Source organism: Miniopterus natalensis, chromosome 6, assembly GCF_054644295.1.
Source record: "Miniopterus natalensis isolate mMinNat1 chromosome 6, mMinNat1.hap1, whole genome shotgun sequence".
Classification (NCBI taxonomy): Eukaryota; Metazoa; Chordata; class Mammalia; order Chiroptera; family Miniopteridae; genus Miniopterus; species Miniopterus natalensis.
The window spans coordinates 43,183,995-43,197,250 of NC_142086.1; positions in this window are offsets into that span (position 1 = coordinate 43,183,995).

Consider the following 13,256-nt stretch of genomic DNA (forward strand, 5'->3'; position numbering starts at 1 on the left):
TAAGGAGATCCTGTGGTATACAACCAAAAATATGCTTTATTGTAAGCCAGTTTTCTTTTCTTATACGTAGAGAACAATTGAGGAGCACTGGACCCTTAACATTTTTCAAGTATACTCTAAGAAGTTTGAATGCAATTCATCTCTCTTATTCCTTTCCACAAATCACTATATTAGCTGTAAAGCTCTACAAAGTAGCACAATATTGTTCCCTGCCTTATAGTTATATTTTCGTGCCTGTCTATAAATCAACTACCTTGAATTTTCTTTATTGAATTTTATCCTGTTGTTCTATTTCTCATTTATCAAGGTCACTATCAATGTTTTTTCTTTCACCTCATCTTACCAAATAGATGAGTTTCTGAACCTGCAGTGTCAGAATGCCATACACCACGACACTACTAAAATATATATGTTCCAACAGGGAACCAAGGGAAACCAGGAGCCACTGAAGAGCGTAGGAGAGTGGGAACAAGGAACGTGAGATTATGAGGAAGTCAATAACTGAAACCCAGATAGGACCACTTACTACAGAACGCCAAGACAGAATTAATCAAAATAAAATAATTCCTAGGTATCCCAAGTTAAATGATATAGTCTGGATCATCTCAATAAGGAGGCCATCTAGAGGCCCCTACCCAGCCAGTATAGAACAATTCAGTCTGGGCTCTTTTATTCAGGGCCCTTTTCTTTGAGAACAATGGAGAGTTAATCTTGTTTAGCTTCCAAAGGTTCTTCTTGTCATTCTTTTAATTCTTATTTATTTTTTAATTGTATTAAATTTTGGGGGTGACGTTGGTTTAAAAGATTATATAGGGTTCAAGTGTACAATTCTATAATACATTATCTGTATATTGTGTTGTGTGCTCACCACCCAAAGTTGTCTCCTCTCCCTGTATTTGACTCCTTTACCCTCACTCTTTTTAGACCAGTATTGCCATTGGGGAGCTCAGTCTAACTGCTGTTGTCTTGCTGAGTGCCAAATAAAGCTCCAACTGAAGGGAATATAAACTTTTCCCCTGGTCTGATGAATAATTGCTTCAATAAAAATGTAAAATACTCCTGAGTCAATTGCTTAAGGATGGGTCAATCATCTTGGTTAAGAGAGAGGAGGGAAATACTGCCTTTTGTGTGTAAGGGGAATTCCTAGAAAAGTAGATGACAATTCCAGGTGTCTGACATAATTGCAATTATCTGGTTTATTCTCTTGAGGATAGTGACTATGTTCTTTTCACCTTGAGATTTTCAGGTCTCACTTCAGAGCTTGGAACAAAGGACATTCAATAAATAGTTGACCATTAATTGAATAAATCTGCAAATAAATAAACTAATTAATCTATTTTTTCATGAAGAAAAATAAGTGGCAATATTAAGATTTCAAAGCAAAATTATTCATTTATTTTTTCTAAAATCATTAAAAATAATCTAGTTTGAGTATAACTCTACACTGATGAAACATTAAAGTAACAAAATCCCTTAATTTTATATAAATTTGAAAGATAAAGTAACATTAATACATAAAAAGAATTATATATACATAATGCATATGTATTTATATATGTGTGTATATATCTATATACATATGATAATACATGGGAATGAAAATAAAGACGATCATCTTAACCAAGGTGTGGCCTAGTTCAACCAAGGAAGGCAGCAAGTGAATCTTAGATCTGATTTTAGTTGAATGATAGCCATGAATTAGTAGGGAGAGGTTAAGTGCCACTAAGGCAAAGAGAAAAATCATTACAAAATGAACAAAAAAGGGGAGTAATCAAGAGTTGAGGGAAAAATGGCAAGAAATTCAGTTTGACTCACACCATGGAGAGAATACTAATAGATGAGGAAATACTAACACATATAGATCTATCCATCTTCCTATCTTATGTTTGAGCCAATAGGCAAATGGAGAAAAGGGTGGTCCTTAAGCAAGAGAATGATAAGAGGAAAGGTGTTTTTGAAAGCTGTGTCAGGAAGAACTGGAGACAGAAAAAGAAAGTCCAGCTAGGAGCATACTGTGATGATATGAAGGTGAGGTGATTAGAGCCAGTACAAGAATGGTGACTGTGGGATCATATAGGAAAGAAGATACATAAAAGACTTTCATTAAAACAAACCACAGAGTTTTGTAGCAGAATGTATACAAGGAACAAAAAAATTAAAAAGTAAATTTGAGATTGTGAGTAAGGGGAAATTGAGGACACATGTATCATTAATGATACTGGAGAATTTAAGAAGGTACAATATTTTGAAGGGGATAGTTTTTGACCTGTTAAGTTTTAGGGTCAGTAAAATAGCTACTCCTGGAAGTAACTGGAAATTTGGAACTAACGAAGTCAGAGCTAATTTCTGATTCTTCTTTCTCTCAGCCTGATTACTTCTCTACTCAAGGAATGATTTGATTTTCTATTTGTTTGTTTGTTTATTTGCTGGCTTTGGGAAAATTGGAGGCTGACCCCTGCCTTTTTAAGAAGGTTGTCTGAGTCTCTGAGCCAAGAAAATTCTTTCATTTATTCACTTATCCAAGTGATATGAACTGAGTACCTTCCCTGTCAAGAATGCTGAGTGCTGTAGATACAAAGATGAAAAGATGGCCTCTTAGCAGTCATCCAAATACTTACAAAAAATATAATAATTACCAGTGAAACCCATATTGCTCAGTCATCATCCTGAAAAGTAAAATTCTGTGTATCAAATTCACCATAAAACCATGTCTCTAGCTCTGTCCCCAACCAGCTCAGCAGAAAATCCAGCCCTTTCAAAAGGCTTCGAAGTAGTTTAGGAATCCTTAGAAGTGTCACATGTTTTCTCTCAGCCACTACATGGCATCTCTTACGCACTAGGGTGCATGGCAAGTTCTGGATCTAAACCTACTTCAGAATATGAAGGATGGAGTGACACCTAGTAGGAGGACATGAGCCTGGTCAATCAGGGAGAGACCAGATATCCATACTGGACTTCTCTGACTTCTGTAAGACTTCTTCCTAATTTGCTTTTATGAAGTAGTACCCAGTCTTCCTGGGAATATTCCACAGGACTGCTGTTTGTTCAGAGGAACAAAGAAAAGCAAACAGATCTCCTTGTCCTGCATACTTGGGAATCTTTTGTTGTGAGTTGGGCTGGCTTCCTATGATGGAAAGTTGTCATTTGCCTTCTTTGGACACTGTATCTTTCTCTTCTTTTTTGTTTTGTAACAGAGCCTCTCACCAATTTAATCTCTGGGTCTTCATGGCTAGGTAACCTCCTTGTCTACCTCTAGGCCTGCGCACTGCCTTTGGGACTTAATCCTGAGAAGGTCTTTAGAGCTGCCTGTTTTTCGTTTGTTTCTTTGTTTTGTTTTGTTTTTTTCTCTTACCTGCTTTGTCGGGTAAGGAAAGTGATCTTTTCTCTCACCAAGAGGGGCCATCCTCCCACCTGTAGGAGTGCTGGCTTTCTACTCTCCGATTTTCCCAAGTCCAGCTTTGGTTCAAAGTGCAACTCATCGTCTACGTCCAAGTCCACAGATTATCTCCTTCCTCCTGTCCTCTCTTTACTTCGTCTGTATGCTCTTTTGGAAATTCCAGGGATGTCCTAGACCAGTGCTTTTAAAACCTTAAATTACATAGGAATCACCTGGGAGTCATGTTAAAATGCAGATCTTAATTTAGTAGATCTGGGCTGGGACCTGAGATTCTGAATTTCTAACTGTATCCCAGGTGAAGCCAATGCTGCTGGCCCATGGATCGCAGTCTAAGAAGCAAGGTTCTGCAGACTTTCTTGGGTGTCTATCCCAGCTCAGTTCTAAGTAAACTACCTTATCTGAAAAGGAGATGGTGGTCACCACTGGATCTGCCTGACCCAGTTAAGCTTCCTTTCAGCCATGTTTCTGGATATCTGAGCTTCCAACTGGGAAAACTCATGCAAGCCCTTCCACTCGGTCCCAAGGTTTCCAAAGAAGCTCTATGTGTTCTGCTCTTTGTCTGCAGCTCTTGCCATCTCTGGAGATCTGTTTGCTCCCTTGCTGGCTACAGAGTGGGACACAGACTCCTTAGCCTTCCAGTCTGACAGTTTCTTGAGGCACATAGGCACTATTGGTTTTAAGGGTGTTCCTTCTCATTGTTTTGACAAAACAATTTATTTACTGTGGTTTATAGTAAAAATTATAAACATAAGGAAGTTACATAGGTTGAAGTTCTTAAAAACCTGATTCCTATTTTTCACTGGCAGCTATCTTCCTCTGAGATGGTAAAATGGGTAGCTAAAATCTCTTTCCTCTGTTATCAAACTCTTATTTTCTCCTGGATGCCTCACACCTTCTATCTTGATTTCTCCCTGCTTTCTGGTTTTATGACCTCCCTCTTTGGTTGCTTTCCTGTATCTGACTCATCTTCTTATGACTCTCTTATTTCCTGTATATTCTGACTTTGACTCCCTAGTTCTGATCCCTTGCCTGCTCCAACCTGTCCAACTCACCATTTGGCTTCCTCCAAGGAGGCAAGAAACCAGGAGACCCTTTTGGCTTGATAGCAATCTTTTTAGGCGTTTTAGAATGCTGACCTGTCAAATATGACTTGACTTTGCTCCCCTTGACTGCAGCTCTGGCTCCTGAGGAGTACGTTGGACCTTGGCTATATTAGCACTATGCTTTTGTCAACTGCTTAGGTATGCCAATGAAATGATTATTTTCTGCCACTTAATTTGGACTCATTGTCCCTATCCTCATTTTCCAGTTCCAATCCACAAACATGCTGCCAAACAATAAGTATTTAGCATAGAGGAATTAGGGACATCTTTTACCTTTGTACAAGATTTTCTGTTAACAAACTAACTGCCATTACTACTGTTTAAAAGAGTTGGAAAATCTAAATTTTGTATTGTAGATTCAAAATAAATTAAGAGGGAATATACTAGTCCCCAACTGCACTGGCCCCTGTGCATAGGCTGTTCCCTCCACTTTGCATATTCACCTTCCCCCACTTTTTTTACGTGGCTGGTTCCTTCTCAGCATTTTGTCTTAGCTTAAACACCACCTTCCAGGGACCCTGAGGTCCTATCTAAGAAGTTTCTACCTTCCTGTGTTGTTATGCTTGGATATTTTATTGTTTATTTTCTTCTTAGCCTAATCACAAGTTGCATTTATATACTTACTCATCTCTTATTTATTTTTTAATCTATTCACTAGGCTGTAATTTCTAAAGGGACACAGGAGCTGTGTCTGGACAGTCCAATATTAAATCAGGATCATGCTGATTTAAATACATATATATTAGCATGCTATGCTGTAGCTGTTCAGCAGATACTTGGTGAATGGATGCTTGAATTGGATCTAATCTTGGTAGGGGACAAATATGCCACCAAAAGAGTGTTTTAAGGCTTCTCAATGACAGTGGTGGCCCCAAACTTTGAATTGAAATAGACTGAATGGGAAGTTTGTAGAGTCATGGGGAGTTCTGTAATTCCTAAAACCCCAGATAGGCCTCAAGACTAATTAGCAATTATGCACAGTTGGTCCTTTGACTTAGTTTTTGCTGAAATCCCTCCTGAGACCATCAAACATAACCAATTATTGGATTAACAGACAAAGGATTAATGGTGCCTCCTGGTTCAAATGGATTGAAAAGCTAATGTAAGGCATTCATATTCTTAGTCTGTCCCTTGAAATATATATATATATTTTTTCTCTGCCCTTAAATTCCTTGCCATAGCTCTTGTATATGCTTGGAAACATTATCACCTATTGATTTTTACTTTTCTTTCAGTACAGTTGAAAAAACAAATGTGAGGTCTCTAGGTGAATGGAGAGAAATACAGCCCAGTATGGTTAGGGAATGGGACTCTGCATGATTTTAGAAAAGTTAAATATATGGTCAGAGCTCTCTGAAAAGAGTGCTGAAGAAAATTAAAATAATTTTCTGTCATGGTTGGGAAAAGGGAAAACAGGAGCACAATAAAGGTTTTTATACCACATTCTCAGTCTCTGTTCTCAGAAGAAGGTTTCATTAGGCTTAAATTTTAGGCTTTATTAAACCTAGGGAAAGCAAATAAGCTTCATGAAAAGGAATGACACATATCTGAATGTGGGTTAATGTAACTATAAGAGGGGAGGAAGAGGAGAGTCATTCTTTGTGTGCACAGCAAAAAAACAAAGTTCTTTCTCTGGAGCATGAAACCATTAGAACTCCAGAAGTGCCTCATAGAATTAGAGTCAAATATGTGCATCCCATTTGACTCAGCAATTCCACTCCCAGGATATACCCAATAGAAAGGCATCCATATATTCACCAAAAAAACATGCACTTGAATATATAGAGAGACATTATTTATTGTAGCCCCAAACTGGAAACTACCCAAATATCCAACAAAAAATAGAAAGGAAAAATAAATAATGCTATGTTCACAAAATGGAATATTATTCTGCCATGGAGAACTCAGATCTAAAACTGTACACACAATATGATAAAACCTTCACAAACATAACACTGAGCAAAAGAAAATAGACACAAAGAGTGTATGTGATATGATTCAAATGATATAAAATTTGAATACAGGAAAATCTATGCCATTAGAAATTTACAGTACTAATTACCCTTGAAGAGGAAAGTAGGGACTAGAAGGGATCACTGGAGTTTAGATTTTCTGGAATATTGCTGTTATTCTGTTTTTTGACCTGGGTATTAGTTAAGGAGCTGTATTCAATTTGTGAAAATTCACCAGGCTGTAAGCGTATGACATTAGTACTTCCCTAGAGGTATAAATTAATTTTAAAAAAAGAAACAAACAACAACAGTTCTTAGGACAAAGGATTCTCCATTTTCCCAACTATCAAATAGTTACTCTCTTTTCTCCCTGCTTTCATCTTTTTGGGCTGGTATCTTGAAAAAAAAATTAATAGAGGAAAAAGGAGCAGTGATTTAAATGATTAAATCCAAATGAAAAGTGTGAGGATCAAAGAAAGTTTTTTTTAAAAAGGGAAGAAAAGAAAGCAAGAAAGATTACAAAGAAAGAAAGAGAGAGAGTGAGAAAGGGAGGGAGGGAGGAAGGAAGGAAGAAAAGAACAGGACAGGACAGGACAGGACAGGACAGGACAGGAAAGGACAAGAACAAGAACAAGAACAAGAACAAGAACAAGAACAAGAACAAGAACAAGAACAAGAACAAGAACAAGAACAAGAACAAGAACAAGAACAAGAACAAGAACAAGAAGAACAAGAACAAGAGAAAGAAAAGCAATTGCACCTCCTGTCGCCAGCCCTTACCTTTTCTCCTGGTGACTGAGCTACGAGAGCTCCTCCTTGAGCAGCTGCCGGCTTCCCTGGGCCTGCCCCTCACAGCAGAGCCCAGTTTTACAGTCTGAGGGTTTTGTCAGGAAGAGGTGACTGACTGGAGAAAGGAGAAAGAATAAAGGGGGAAGAATGGATAAAAAGGGAGTCACCATCTTCAGCGAGGCTTTTTATAAATCACCACCTGCACACAGTTTTGAAAATTTTACTTATTTTCTTGTCATTTAACTAGTTAATGGCCACTTTGAGAAATACATTCAATAAAAAGCATTAGATTGTAGTTTTCAAATCACACACATTTAAGCTAGATACAATTTCTCCATTTATTCCTTAATATATGCAAAAAACTAAACTTAGTTGTTCTTTCAATACCATGACCAATTTTTTCAAACAGTATCTATGTAAGTGAATTGCTTTCATTCTCAAAAATGTCAATGGCCTACAGGAGACTCTTTTGAGTGGCTGAAACCTAACTTTGCTGGGGCCAGTGAGTTAAGGCACAAAGTGAAAAGACAACAGTCAAAGAGTTTAATCCCGAGTGTCACTGATGTGTAGGATGATTTGTGATGGCCCTTATCTATTCCTGGAGTATCTACGTAATAACTTCTAAATGAAAAAGCCCAACTGTCACTTTATCTTGAGAATACCAAACCTTCAGGAACATTGGATGATCTATTTTTCCATCCAGAAATGAAGCATTGCCATAAACATTGTTACTCATTTCCAACAAGCTGGAAAACAAACTCTCAGAAGTCAAAAGAAGCCCCATGGCCTGTAGTTCTAAGTGGAAGAAGCTCCAGTGATCACAAGGAGCCAAATTTTTTATTTTTATAGATGAGGAGGTAGAGGTGAAATAGCTCATTCCAGGTTACACAGCGAGTTGGTGACTGAAGCCCAGGCAATCCAGCCATGGCATCCCTGGGTAATATGGGATGCATGCTACTATATATTATTTTTAACAATCTGGTTTCATTTCAGTTTCAGGGCACAGAAGAGGATTACACTATTCTCAGTTTTTTAATTTTAGATATAATTTTACAACTGGGTGTACAGATTATAGAATAAATACCCCCCAAAGCTGCTTTTAAAAAAATATGTTCTTACAAGGATATTTTCTGTCCCTTACCTTTTCTTCCATAATCTTTTTCCTGCCCCTTCCCAATATCACTCAATCTTTTGTTATCTGTTTAACTTCCTTCATTCTTTCTGGGTTCAACTGGGAGATTATTTAAAAATAAATACATAGATGGAACTAATACAAAGTAATATTGAATGTAAAAAATGAATGTGCTTTTGTGCCGGGGTCCAGCCCCAGCGGTCCAGGGATCCCCAAAGTTGTGAACGGTGTCAGCGAAGAATGACGGAAAGACACAGAGACAGTGTTCAGAGAATCAGGACAATCAGCTTCTCTTTTCTTTATCGCCTTGTTACAACTGTATTTATACTATTTGATTTTGTTGCTGGTTAAACAACATGACATCACGCTTTGTTCGGTTTCTGTTTTGGCCTTTCACGGTTAATGAATATGCCTTCTTATCTGACCTTTTAAAGAATTTACATCTGTTTAGGTGTGTTAATTTTAGTCTTACCTATTGTTTGTATTTCTATAGGCTATTCTACAGGTTAATCTCTAGGTTGTTATTTATATTCTGAAGTTACTATTGTATTGCTCTACCACATAGCTAAAAGGAGAATAACTGAGCCAGCTTTTCTTATGTGAAGGTTGTGCGAGTCCTCAGTGAGGGTCTAGAGCTTGCTCGTGATTGTCTTAGCTGTGGTGACTGCCCGCCTGCTGGCACCTGCCTCAGTCTCCCCGCTACATTCCCCGCAGAAGCCCGTCCTCAGTGTGATGTCCTGTGTATGATACGGTTCAGGTGCAGATTGAAATAATCTCTTTCCTAGGCTGCTCTTTCCTTGTGGGGATTCCCAGAGTTTTCCATGAATACAAACCTCCCCCAGTGATACATTCCTTAGTGGGAACTCTGGTGGCCTCCCTGTGGGTGGCCCTGCGCCGGCGAGTCAGCAGGGCCCGGACCCAGGCCTTTCCCGGTGGGGAACCTCCTGTGTAATGGGCCCAACAAGTCCTGAGCTTTCCGCTGACAGCCTGAGCTCCTCGTGAGCGGCATGATTTTCCCGCACTCCTGGGGGCTTTTACTGAATCATTGTCTTTTCCAGTCCCATCGACTCCCTGCTGGGGAAAAGTTTCCAGCCGGGGCGATGCCCTTCTCTGGTGCAGTGACTCGGGTAAGGACACAGAGCGTCAGGAAGGGGGACAAGCATGGGCAGAGGGCTCTGCCACACGCCAGGTCCCCTGGAGCGCTGGCCGTGCGGGTGTGTCCTCCCTGAGGGACTGTGTCGAGCAGCGAGGACGGAACGGCTTCCGGCACTTTTGATTAAATGAAAAACATACAGAGATGAAAATGTTCACATGTAGACTTTTCACCCGTTTAAGGGGCTTCAATGTAAGAATTTGGAAGTAGGAATAAAATTTTGTGTTACCTAAAATTTTACCCAATTCTATTTTTAAAAATATTTTGATATGGAACATCATTCTGATTTTTAAAAAAATAAATTATTTTCTCCTCCTTAATCTTGAATAATGGTGGAAATTTAAAGAATATTTGGTGGTAAATATTTTGTTATGCAAATTTTTTTAACGAAGCCTTTAAAAGAAGAAAGCATTTATTTTTCTTCTTTGGGGAAAAACACACAAGTTCTAGAATTATCTTAGACACTAAGGCATCATGAAATGAGGCTATAATCTTTTACAGTTTACAAAGCATTTTAACACAAATTCAACTTGCTTAATCCTTATAAAAGTATGAGAAGTAAGCAGGAGAAACATTATTATAACTGTTTCACAGATGAGGAAACTGGGACTAAGAGGGAAAGAGATTTTTACACAGTCACGTAGCAATTTAGTGGCAAAAGCGACTGGAAAGTAGATTTTTGGCCTCTAAGTTCTGTTTTTGTTTTGTTTTGATGCGACACCACGGCTGCTGCCCCTCTCGGTGCTCGCTGTCCCACCCCCCTCGCCTGCCCTCCCCATTCCTCACGGTGCTTCTAAGGCAGGCGGTTAAGAGGATATACCCGGGAAGACATTTTAAACCAAGAATTCTGTCTGTACAAGCCTCCGCCCTCCTACCCAAGTGAAAGAATTCTGACAAGGCCATCTGTTTAGGCAAGCATGTGCCTGATGGCTGTGGGAGGATTGACAACTGTACCACCATGGATTCAGGCCCCGGAGAGTAAATATTGAAACATGTGTTTGTGCCTCAGGGTTCAGTGATGGGCACATTTCAAGGATCTAAATAATAATAGTGATGGTAATGCTGCCAGCCCTGCTACTACTGCGCCACCTGAGCTTCCCTTGAAGGAAAGCCGTGGCCGGTCCGCTGACCGCACGTTCTCCCTGTGGCCCACGCGGTGTCTCCAACCCATCGCTGCTCTCCCCGTGCCTGCCTTGGTTCTCCCCTTCCTCCTTTCCCAGCCGCGTTTTCTCTCTTGAAAGGCACACTGTGTATGCCCGTGGATTCTTGACAGTTGATTTCTTCCAAGGAGATGACTAAATTCCCATTCTTTTCTTCTCTGGAGTGTGGGCCACCTCACTCCATGTGTCGGTCAGAAGCAAATAACACAGTCATCAGGATTTCTGGAGTAGGGCATGCGTCAGGTGTCATGGGAGGATACGAAACAAATAGAAAGCTGTGCCGCCCTCAGTTATCATCGCAATTGGTTTGGAAGGTAAAGAATGAGATCACTTTTTGAAAAAGCAACCTTTAAAAACGTGCCCAATAGTATATGTGATGGCGCATACAGGGAAATCAAAGGAACTCATAGCAAAGAAAGCAGGTGGGGTTACAAAGGCGTAGCTTTTAGGAAAAAGAGAAAACAGTGTCAAGTGGTAATTTAGGAGAGCTTAGGCCCAATAATCCCCATCAACACTCACTCCCTAACTGCTCTAAATAAACACACAGTCCAAGTTTTAAAAAAAATGAGTTTTCTATCTAATCTCAGTTTCAAAATAAAACCCCCAGCTACTGCCCTCAGATCAGGTTGCCACATAACCTAAGCTCTTCAAATGTAGAAGCCCAGGAGATACACTGAGAGGAAGTGAGTTTAAAAGAAAATGCCATATATATAATTTTAGAAAAAAGTTTTGATATATTTTTCCAGTTGGAGATAGAGGTTTGTACAAAGCCAGTAATAAATATGAAGAAAGGAGATGTGGCTAATGCACAAGGAAAGCCATGTCTGGTTGTAGAGAGAGAAGAAAATGGAGATTGGAGAAAAGGTGAACTGTTGGAGGCTCCTGAGGGCCAGACTAATAATAACAAGGGCCAATGTTCATCAAACCTCTGTTATATGCCGGGTTCTCTGCTAGATACCATAGTGCACCATCGTATTTTAGTTATCACGGCAATCCTATGAGAAAGTGTTATGAATCCTGTTTTAGATGATGCAGTGAAAGGGTTTAAAAGGTTCACCAAAGTCACACAGCTTAGTGCACATCTGTCTGAATCTGCATTTCATGCTCTTTCTCTTTTTCATAATTTGAATAACAAGTAGTTTAGATTGACTACACTAGGAAGTTGGGAATCTTTACAGGTTTCATTTTTCAATTGAATTTTATTTGTGTCAGTAATATATGCAAATAGTTTTAAAAGTCAAATATAAGACAATATTTAGCAGTTCCCTGTCCACTCCTCCTTCCCCATCTCCAGGTTGTTCCTCAGAGGCAATCATGTCTGTTTCTTTTAGGTATTTTATTCTATTCCATTTTCTTTACTTCAAAATGATATGCTTGACTGTCATTTTAACATTTTAAACATTATCTACTGATACCTTGTTTTTGTAGATGAGGATTTATGTTTTATATACCTCTACCTTTTCTTCGTCTCTCCACTCCATGCTCTGAACAATTATATAATATTGGGAGGTAAATTAATATTAATGTTTACATTATGATGATGATATAAATACTGTTTACTGCCTAGCTAGGTAATGTACCCTGATTATGTTTCCTTCTTATATAACCTTTTGCTTTTTGGGAGAGTAAGAGATTGTTTTTGTTTTGTTTTTGTTTTTTTTGTTTTAATGACTTTATTTTCTCTATACCTATTGCTCATTCTTTTAAAATGTACCAAAGATTTTTTAAGAACATCTCACGATACTATTTCCATATGGTCTAACCTATCTGTTCCTTTTTTGCGTGTCCTTGAGAAACTCTCTCTGCTCTTGTCTTTTTTTTTTGCAGAGAAGGAGAAGTTTATTGTGTTAAACAGACCTTATTTTCATTACAGAAGCAGAAAATCCATTCACAGTTCACTTCAGGTGTAGAGGGCTCTGCAGACATTTAGAGCCCCAATGCTTGTTCCCAAGCAAGGGCAGTGCCCGGACCTATGTTGCAGTTAATGGAACAGAATTACAGTAAAATAGAAGTTTTCATAAAGAAGGTTTTTGTTTTTAGGTGTATAGGGGTTTTTTTCCTGTTTTTTAAATTCTGACATTTTTCTTCATTTTTCCATGTTTACATTGTTACTACCAAGGATAACTGGCTGGACAACATGGAACTTGTTAATCTTTTTCTCAGATTGCTGACCTTATTTTAATCTGCACCAGTTGTTTTATGTCATCTTGCACTGTTCCCCTGTGTTGCAGTTCATGTTTCCTGAATTCTGTATCTTTTCATTTCTCAGTTTACTCTATTGCTTTTAGTGGAACACATCCCCCAGAAGCATCCTAAAAAAGGGTACATGGAAGAGTACAATTTTGAGCCCTTGAATGCCTATGAATATTGTTAGATTATTCTTATAACTGATTGATAATTTGACTTCGTATAGAATTCAAAGTGAAAATTTCCCTTAGGCTTTTGAGGGTATTTCTCCATTATCTTCAGCTTCCAGTGTTGATATTGAAAAGTTTAATCATTTCCAATCCTTTGTTCATGATTCATCCTACCACCTCCAGAATTGTTTATCTCTTATGCTATTTTCTAAG